Raw genomic sequence first — 11,083 nt, 5'->3', positions numbered from 1 at the left:
TAGTGGGAGCATGATTATTATTTTAAGTATTGCAAGTTAGCAATATTAATTATAGACAACAAAGATTCACTTTGCAAAGTTGCAAGGGTTGAAAATTGTTTTGCTATAGTTAAGGGAGAGAATATTATACTTCATTTCAAATCTAAAGGCTTAGATTGTGGAATTTTAATCAAATTTAGTCAAATATATATGAATGTTGTGTTAGAATGGTTCAACATGAGGAAATTCTATATATGGAAAGGATAATTGCATTCTCAAAAATTGGTTATGATTATGACATCCCTTTTCATAATCAAAATTGTGAGAACATGGCAATTAGAAATATTATAGCAAAAGACTGGTAAAGTATCACATCTTCATGTGAGACATTATGAATCATGTTCCATACGCTTCGGGTATAGGATCGATTGCATATGCTATAATGTTTGATCATTCTAAAATTTTCCAAATGCTTAGCGCATTAAGAGGGAAAAAGGACTAGAACAATTTTGGCTAAAATAATTAAACAACTATCAAATGACGATCTATGGTTCGCCAAGGATTTGTTGCTTGTGAGTAGTTGGAAGTATAGTGTTGGATGGACCATGTTGACATTATTTTGAATAAATAAGACTCTATTTAGAATGAGTTGTCATATGGAAAATATGGAAACGTTTTCATATTGGGAGTTGGATATTGAGAGTCTATGGCTAGATTAGAAACTTTTATGCAAGAAGGATGTTCAAAGGAATATACTTTGAATGTGAGACTTCACGTCTATGGAATTTTCTTGTAACAATTTCCGATAGAATACCTTGGAATTTCATCAGCCAAGTCTTGGTGACTTTTGTGCTATGACATTACGAAAGGATCATTGCATAAAATGTTAGAATCTAACATATTCTGTTAGTGGCAAGAATGTTGTGATCTTACACTAATGATAAGGATTGGGAATTGTGAAATGAGTTTCACTGGAAAGTTTTTCAATTGATCTATTTCACAAAGTAAGGATCATAGGTAACATAGTGTGCATGCTCGGAGCATGGGACAACTATTGTTGTAATTCAAGTAATAAGTTGATTATCCGAAACATTAAACAACGAATAATGAGTAGTCAATATGGTGTTTAAATAAAAGGTGTTTTATTTACACTCAAAAGTTTGGGGTCATATAGGATTAAGTATTATCATTGCGTTTCATTTTACATGTTTTGACTTCCAGAATAACTGGGTTATTCGAACCTCCACAGTCGGTCATACGTTGGAAGTAGGTATGATGGAAGACTATCATGAATCTGTCTGTAGATTGTCTAAAGTGTTTAGACATAGCACAAGTTTGCTGCAGAGTTCATGAGTGCTTTGATAATATTAAAGTATTGGATTAAACTCATGCTCACATGAATCACTTCATGGATTTATCACGGGTGATTAGTGAGATGATAACATTGTATATTCTTGAAACCAAGACGTGTGAGTTGTTATTTGTTGGTCGATTGCACATTGATGATAAGTAAATTGACCAGTAACTTGGTGTTATAAAACTGATTGTTGTGTGTGATTCGATTTGTAGGTGCAAGCAAGCATTTGAGTCAAAGTTTATCCATTCCTTTTACCCAAAGTGGGATAAAAGCGATATATGTGGGCCCCTCGATGATTTAGTGATGACACCCTAAGCGCTTGGCCAAGCTGGGACTAAGTTGATGTGTTCAATTGTAGTCTGTTATCATTCAACATAAATCAGATGTCGGGAAACAATACATAGACAGAGAGAAGGATTTAAATCCATGCCTCGTGTCTATACGATATCTTGAGAATGGAGGAATACATAATCCCTTATCTAAGGGACACACGTATCTGATAAGATCAGAGTTGATAGCGGCTTTTGAAAGCTATGATTGTTGATGAGGTTCTGAAGTTATACAAAATAGTTATTAGACTTATCCAAGTGGGAGACTGTTGGATTAGTGTCTAAGTCCATAACTATTATGGTATGTACTTGACCCGATTATGAGCATGGTCCTTTTGGGTTGCCTTCACCATAGCAATATGTAGGATGAATTAAGGAGAGAAAGGTTTAATTGTGATTTATTAATATATTATGAGAATGTTCCAGAAGGGGTCCATGGGCTATGTAGGGCTTAAGTAGTCAAATTAGGGTTTCCTTGTTGGATAACCCTAATAGCCTAAGTATATAAGGAACCCTTGGGCACCAAAAACGTGGCTAACACTTGGATTAGGGTTTCCAGTCGTTTTTGGTGCCTCCCCTCTCTTCTCTTTTTCATATTGTTGCTTAGTGGTGTTTGTGACTCCATTAGAGGTGCAACACTTGAGGCACTAAGCTTTCTGAAGCCAAGGAATAGATTGTTATTGCTACATAACAATCAAAGGTATTCTCTAAACCCTAATTCAGATTATAATATGTTAGATTTAGGGTTTATAGCTTTGGATATTCAATTGCATGTTCATTAGACAAACTAGATCCAAAAGCTATTAGGGTTTGCATGTACACCATAGGATTGATATATTTCTCGAATCCTATCAGGAAAGGGGTCTATTTTTTCCTTGATTGTGTCATGGATGCATCAATATAAATGGTTCATGTGGTATTTGTTTTACCAAACCATTACATAAATGGTCTAATGGTCCCTGTTGTGGCAGTAAATTGATACATAAATGGTTCTTATAGTTAACTGTTACATAATTGGTATTTGTAATAGTAAACCATCACCATAGGGACAATTTATGTATTAATTTAATGTATACAATATAAAAAGAAAATTACAAAATAAAAATACTTTGTCATTCCACTCCTTCAAGGAGTGGAAACACACACATCCCTCCTCCATGAATCAAAATCAACCCATGATAAGGATTCACATCCATGCAATCATAGCATTGAACTTTGAGAAAGCAACTCATCCCTACCAAAAGAAGCCAAAATTGGTTTGTATAGTTTCAAATAAATAAAGATATGATACAATAACAAACAAATAAATGACATTGCTATTTTCTTAAATTAACTCTTAAAAATGGATTTTCAAATATTGAAAATTAATCTGAAACTAGAATTTCTATATAACAACATGTAATTAGTAAAAAAACGTAAATGACATTATGTGGGGAGAAAATAAATAAGTTGGAAGAAATAAGCTGGTGAAGAAAAAAGGAATAAAAGTTGAGATGGAGGAGCATATACCAGCATCTGATGATCTCTTCTATAAACTCTTGTAATGGTTTTTCAGCACTGTTAGCCACCACAACTGCAAACAATCACTGCTCCTTTCAATCCTCTGTACATATACAACAATAGAAATATATTTACCTTCCATTTCAACTAATTTAGACCTGATAATAAGAAAAGTCAAAGTACAGTTGGATTGACCTTAAAAGTCAAAGGGATAAGTACATACATTTCTTTTGTGGGCCCAAATCCTTCATTTTGAAGCCATTAAGGATTCTGTAAGGAAAACAAAATAAATCTTTTAGCTAAGCCCAAGGACCAAGGGTAATTTGGTCTTTTATATATAAAGTTTGTTAGAAGACAGTTATTATCTTTGTTTTGTAAATGTAAGCTATGTATTATTTTTTATCTAATGAGTTTTCTTCAAGCTTCTTTACGTTTGCATTAATGGTGGAAGTTAACATGCTTTTCTATAGATAATAGATTATGCATTTATATAGACGGTTGGTATGTAGTACTAAAAGCGGGAACGGAATAGTGTATTACTGGGGAATAATAGAATTCTCGTTTGGTTGCCACCAAAACATGGGGTGGAGCATTTCTTACGAATTAAGATTCCTTTTTACTAAGTTAATATTCATTTTACGAAGCACATATGTTTTTAATTCGTTTTGGAAATCAAATAATAAATATTATAATCATAAATTATTTTGTTTGTATATTTGCTAGAACCCAAAGAAGAGGTTTTTGAAATATTATTATTATTTCAAATCTAGTTCAAACTCAATTTTGTAAAAGAATAAAAATTGTTGGAACAGAAAATTAAGTTTTGCTATTTTCATATAAAGGGTAAAATAAATTTGTGAATTAATGGGATTATTTAGCATTCTTCATGTTAAATTCTGCTATTTTCATTCAAACTCATTTATTTTTCCTTATTTTCTCAAACATCCCCTAAAATTACAGAAATCGTATATGGGTAGAAATTGGGTGAATAAATACATACTCTCTCTCTCTCTCTCTTTCTCTCTCTCTCTCTCTCTTTGAAATTGACACCATAGAGATTTAGACATCATGATGCTAAAGGCGGACTTTTGTGTTGGCCACATCCTAAATCAGATTCCAATCTAACATGAACAATTAAAAACTAAAACAATTTCAAAAGGAGTATCACGAAATAAAATAAGGACAGAGGCATTTCATCGAAAGAGCAAGTCTTCATTGAACACCGCTTGGTCCCAAGCTAATGTTTGAGATAGTCTCTCAGCCACACGATAGAAATGATCAATTGCAGGTAAAGTAGGTCGTAAATAAAAAAAACCCAGAATTATAAACCCATATTCTCATTGTATGAGAACATGTAGCCCACCCCATAGAAGGATCATCAGAAATATCGTTGTATCCATAAGCAGTCATGTTAATATGCCTGTCAGACATAGATTCAACATCTGAATCACAATGTATATGATGAAAATGGTTTTGCATATATACAACATCAATTCTCTAAGACTTAGAGCTTGAGTTTCTTATCATGGAATCGACCGGTCTACCAAGAGAAAGAAGCATCAATGGTGTCTCTGATCATGAAATCAACATCTTCCTTATTCATTGATGTTCTTAGACCATCTCCAACCCATCTTTATTTTTTCCCCCATAAATGGAGTAAATAGTGTTTCATCTTCAACCCTACTCCATTTTCTACCTCATTTTTTACCCCAAAAAGTATATTCCTAGAATATTCTATTTTTATAACTTATATATATTATCAAATACACCCGTCTACTAATTAAACTCTATATTTATGATTAATTAATATAAATTAGTATATAACATGATATTATAAATATTAAATATTGAATTTAAATTATAATTAGTAGATAAAATAAACTAGAAATGTATAAAATAAAAGTGAGAGGGGCTAAAATTGACAACCAAACTCCACCTCCATTTTTGGAGATGTGAATAGTATTCCCCCATATATGGGGGGATACTATTCATATCTCCAAAAATGGAGGTGAAAATGGGGTAGGGTTGGAGAAGAATGGGGAAAGAAATAGGGGAAGAAATGGATTTTGGGGGTGGGTTGGAGATGCCCTTAGGAGTATCATCATCTTGAAACCATTAACCTGGAACCATTATTTCACTTTGTAAAGATTGAGTGTGAACATCATCAAGATCAAAAAAATTTCCCATTCAAACATAGTATAAAACCATCATAATAGAGAAAAAGAGACTGATACTCAATTCATAGTTATGTAAAACGGCTATTTTGGGTAAAGAGAAAGCATACCAACCGTTTTACCTTCAATTAGGGCATGATTGTAGAAGCCGACAATAAGAGCTGTGGACTTTGAAGTTGAAGAAAACGTAATATAGGTGTTAGCGGCAATGGTGATTTAGTGGAGAGGGGAAGAAGACACAAAACGTTTAATTTTGGTCCGTGATAACCTAAATGCAATCGATTGGGTATCCAGGTTTTCAAAGAGACATGAACAGTAAGAACCGTGGACTTTGAGGTTGAAGAAAACGTAATATAGGTGTTAGCGGCGATGATGATTCAGTAGAGAGGGGGAGAAGACACAAAACGTATAATTTTGGTCCGACGATAACCCAAATGCAATCGATTGGGTATCCAGGTCTTCAAAGAGACATGAACAGTAGATTAATGTCGGGAAATTGAAAAAGGTGGGCCATGTGATTTCGAATCAGTAAAATCGAAAGCAACCAAAGGAAGCGAGAAAAATTACTTGATCCTGATGTGAGGTTAGAGAAAATCAAAAAGAAAAGTTATTGAATCAAAATCCCCTGCTTCAAATGGAAATAAATGGTCGGGTTGGTTGATGAACTTTGGAGAAGACGGCGAAGAATCGACAGCAGGATTTAGGGCAAGACATGGACACCAAGCATATAGCTGGCAGAAGGAGACGAAAGAGGGAAGCGAAAACAAAAATAGAGTGGTGATAGAAGGGTGATGGAAGGATAGGGAAGGTTTATTGGTGCGAACATGGAGTAAAGGGATCGTTGTAGTAAAGCCGATGTCGTATAATTCCAAAGAATGAAGAGTGACGCACAATAATTCCATTGTGATTGGTTAAATTGGCAGTGAAATCAGACATATAACACCTTGCGGTTATAGATCAAAGCACGTGGATTTGAAGGAGAAGATTGGATATGATGGAGAAGATAGGATTAAATAAAAAATCAACCAATAGAGCATCGAAAAAACCACTGATCAAAAAGAAAAATATTAAAAAATAAAATTGTGGTCCAATACGGATCAAGTACTGTTGACAAAGGAACTCAGAATGAATACGTATATAAATAGGTTTAAGTTGGGTTGTTAATATGTATGAATAATTTGATTGGTTAGGACTATTATAGGTGACAAATAGGAAAATTAATTTTTTTTAAGAGTGCACGGTATGGGTCTAAAGGTACTCATTATGGGCTGACATGTCAGGCCATAATGTTGTTGTAACGGGGGGAACACCGCCCCCCTCTTCGTTGCATCTCGTTATGTGGAAACAGGAGATAGTAGGAGAGGGTAATCGAAAGGGAAATCGATTGCGGTTGAAACAGAAAATACAGACGTTCCACAATGGTGGACATCGGAGGACGAATATGCTTTGACGGCGGCTTGGTGTGTTACTTCAAAAGATGAACTCCGCGGAAATAGAATGAAGAAAGGAGCTTATTGGGGGGCGGTGCGCGACATTTTTCACGCTATTTTGAAGAAAAATCCATATCGCAACAATGATATGTTGAGCAGCAAATTGAGCCAAATAACTAAGCGGTGCAGCAAATTCAACGATATTTATAATCGTTTTGAGGCGCAACAGCAAAACGGAACCAATGACTTCGATTTGTTCAAATCTGCAATAGAACAATATCAGGTCGAAATGAGACATGTTTTCGAGTTTGAAAAATCATGGGAGTTGTTGCGAGCGGATCCAAAGTGGAATAAAACGCCTACATCGTCGGAGGTTCAATCCAAAAGGTCTTGCAATTATAGCTCGGTCGACGTGTTGGATGCACGAACTCACATCGACCTAAACGCCGACACCGATGAGATCCCGGGTGATATCGAGGAGATATCCCCACCACGACGACTGCATGGGCGCGACAAAGCGAGGCGCGCTACAAGGCATGCAGATGAGGTTGAAGCGAAAGCGAAAGAGGCAGTGGAAATGAGAGCGGAATTCGATGAGCACAATTTATTAATAAAAGAAAAAAATGACTTGAGACGTCGTCAATTGAAGTTCCTAGAAAGGCAGACACGAGAGAAGGAAGAGCAAAAAGAGAGGGAACTAATGACACATCAGTTGTCAATTCTTCTGACGAACGAGGAAAGTTTAACGTCTACTGATCTAGCGGTGCTACAAGCGATGAAGGAACAAATTAGGAAGAAATATTTGGGTTAATTATGATTGTTGTGTGGTTTTAGAAGTAATTTGATTGGTATTTTAGTTATGATTTTAGGTTTAAAATTATGTTTTTTTTTTAAACTGTAATTGTAATTTTAGATTTTAAATATTATGTCTTTTTTGTTTTTAAAATTTTATGTTTTATAAAAAAATATTCATTTTAGTGATTAAAAAAACATAAAAAGGAAAAAAAAAACCGTAAAGAAAAAAAAAATCGAAAAAAGGCAAAAAAACAAAAAAGAAAAAAAAAACAAATTCAAAAAGAAAAATAAAAAATAAAAAATATTTATTTTCAAAAAGTTGATATTGCATCTTGTTGTTTATTTCCATACTCGGTGTTATAACATCATTTGCTTATATGACATATGAGATGATACAACTTGATATTGATTTTTGATGTCTACACCCAAAATGCTCTAATAAAAAAATTAGAATGGTTTGGATTGAATTGTAGCCTTTTATAGTCATTAAGCCATCATGTCCTTTCCTTTTCTTTTTTAAAATTTAAATTTATGAGATATTTAATTTTACCGACATATAGATAAAAAGTAGTGGATTACAATTGCAATAAGTAGGCCCAAGGTAGTATTGTAAATTAACGGAATAAATGTAGGAAACGTGGACGTTGCTGATGGTGACTACTGAATCATTGATGTATTAAAGATGAAGAAATTACCGAAAAAAAATGGAAGATATTGTTGGAGAATCTAAGAAAAAGATTTAAGATATTGTAAGACTTGCTACTTTGATTATGTAGGACTTGCTACTTTTGGCCATACAAGCTATTGGCACTTCCGACCAAAACACTGCTCTTGTGACCTCCGCTGTAGCATGCCCTGAATGTGAAGTTAACTTGTAACCTTATTGTCTTTTACTTTTTATTTATTAATTCTTTTCTATGTCTAATCATTTAATAACGAACATTTAAGTTCCTGTTGGTTAAAATAAATAATAAACTAGCACAATGATTTTAAATTCAAAATTTAAAGTTTTGTTGGGCGTAATAAAAAGGTTTAATTTTATATATAATAGTAACGAACTATTTTTTTTATTGCTATTATATATAAAAAAATATTATAATAAAGTAAGTCAATGGAAACTTCAATTTACAATATAGTATTAGAGTAAGTTTATTTTGTAAACAAAATGACTAGCTATGAGCCTATGACTATATTTTTAGAATGGGACCGAATTGGACCGGAACATGGAACAGATTGAAATTGAAATAAAAAAAACAATCAGGAACCGGATCACTAGGGATTAAACAGTTCAGGTTTTCGGTTCTAAAGTCGCTTCCAGACCCATTAAGTCATCTTTCAGCCCATTAAGTCATTTGTCAGCCATATTAAGTCATTTTTCAATCCCACTAAGTCATTTTCTTGCTCATTAAGTCATTTTGGTGTACTCTCGATTCAGTCTAGTGAAACCGAAATCGCTAGAATTGAGAATTGTATTAAGATATTTGATGGAACGAGGAAGCGTCTCGTATAGTGTAGGATCGGTCTAGTTTCGGCCCCAATGTCGGTTCGGCTCATTCGGTCCATTTGCTCACTCCTAAAAATGACCATTTATTTATTTTTGAATCCTTTTTATAAAGAACCAATGTTGTTTGCAAAAACATCATATTTATTACTTAAGCAAGGTGTGACATCCCCATATTTATTTTTTAAAACTTTTTCTTTATGCTTATTTTAAATAAGAATGATCTTTACAAAATGTGGAATTTGTCTCATACAAAGTATTTCGGAAGAAAAAATATTTTTCACCGATTATTAAAAGTTTAGGATGTCATAACTTATACAAAACATAAGCATAAACAGACCTTGCATCAATATTGTTGCAACCTTTGAGTTCCTTAAATCTATCAGCAAATAATTACATTCTTTATTAGTATCTTCGTATCACTAACTGTGATACACAAGTTGGGAAACTTGGTAAGCACATAAGGTTTTCAACGTATAATATTATATATTCTTTTAATTATATAATCTTTTGTATTTAAATATCTCCGTTACCCCATTCTCATTATTCTCTCTTTCCAATCCTAGAATGATGATCTCTAAGGGATCCTTGACATTACTCATCTATATTTTTCCTAAAGGATTAGACACGACAATATGATAATATTTTGGACATAACACGACAATACAATAGTACTTTGGTTATGCACGACAATATAATAATACTTTGGACATAACACGACAGTATAATAACATTTTGGATAGGCACAACAATACAATAACACTTTAGGTAGGCACAACGGTACAATAATACTTTGGATAGGCACGACAAGTCATAACTTATTATTTCACATAACTCTCACTTAACCTATCATAGCTACTATCTCAAATGACCCTATCACAACCTCTCATTTATTCTTTCGCACATCCCTTTACTACCCAATCATATTATTACGTATAATATACGATTATATTAACTAACAATCATATCATATTGTACAAATATATTAAACACAGAAAAAAGAACGTACATAGCATTTAAGTATTTAGATACTTGTATCTATGTGTAAGTGGAAAGTAATTATGCACTCACTTGTTAAAGTGATGACCGAAAAGTTGGACAACGCTTCGCTTCAACACTTAGCCTTTCTTTTGATGTGACCTATGTTTAATTATCACTAAGTCTTAGTTTAATATTCTTTATGACTAATTAATTGTTTTGATCCCTCAACAATCTCAATGTCTACATCAAGATCTATCAAGTAAGGAGTAACCAAGTAAGATTATATCGGAGGTAGAGTCTGTTTGGTATACAAAATATATTGTTTGAAAATTTCACTTTAAACACCTCACTAAATCATACCTAGACACCACCCTCGTAATTAGATTTATCAGTATAATGATTTGGAATCACTGGAAAATCTTATTTATAGGGTCATAATAATGATTATGATTATAAATATAAATTACACTAAAATAAGGCTGAGTGTAATTTAAGTTACATAGATTTCCTAGACAAAAGTCTGAAAATTGCACTAACTAAGCTTCTACTTGATAAGAACCCATGGGTCACAGGGCTTCGTTGGAGTACCAAAAAATAAGGGAAAATGGGATAAAATCGAGAGAAACTAGAGAAATAAGTTTGTGTGTGGTGTGGAGATCGTATGGGTAGGAGAAAACTATGTATAGGCAATATGTGTGTCGTGCACCTTGAACACGCTGCTCCTCTTTCCTGCTAACATGTGTCCTGATTCTGGTGGTGGTGCGTGGCTGCTTCTAGAAGCGCGCGTCGTGCCTATATTATGCGAGGTGCACTCGGGAAACTTCAAAATTTTGTAACTTCTTCATACTAACTCAGTTTTTGACATTCTTTACATCCACGCGTAGTTATGGATGTCACACCCCAAAACCAAGAACGGCGGAAACGTTCTGTGGCGGAGGACGTCATGTACAGTATCACAACAATGAAAATTAGTAAACAAGCAACAACATCATCCATTACATTAATAATATAATTGTTATACAAGTGTGTTCTATCAA

The sequence above is a fragment of the Lactuca serriola genome, chromosome 4, assembly GCF_051521515.1.
Source record: "Lactuca serriola cultivar US96UC23 chromosome 4, Lser_US96UC23_V15, whole genome shotgun sequence".
NCBI lineage: Eukaryota > Viridiplantae > Streptophyta > Magnoliopsida > Asterales > Asteraceae > Lactuca > Lactuca serriola.
This window is presented reverse-complemented; position numbering follows the sequence as displayed.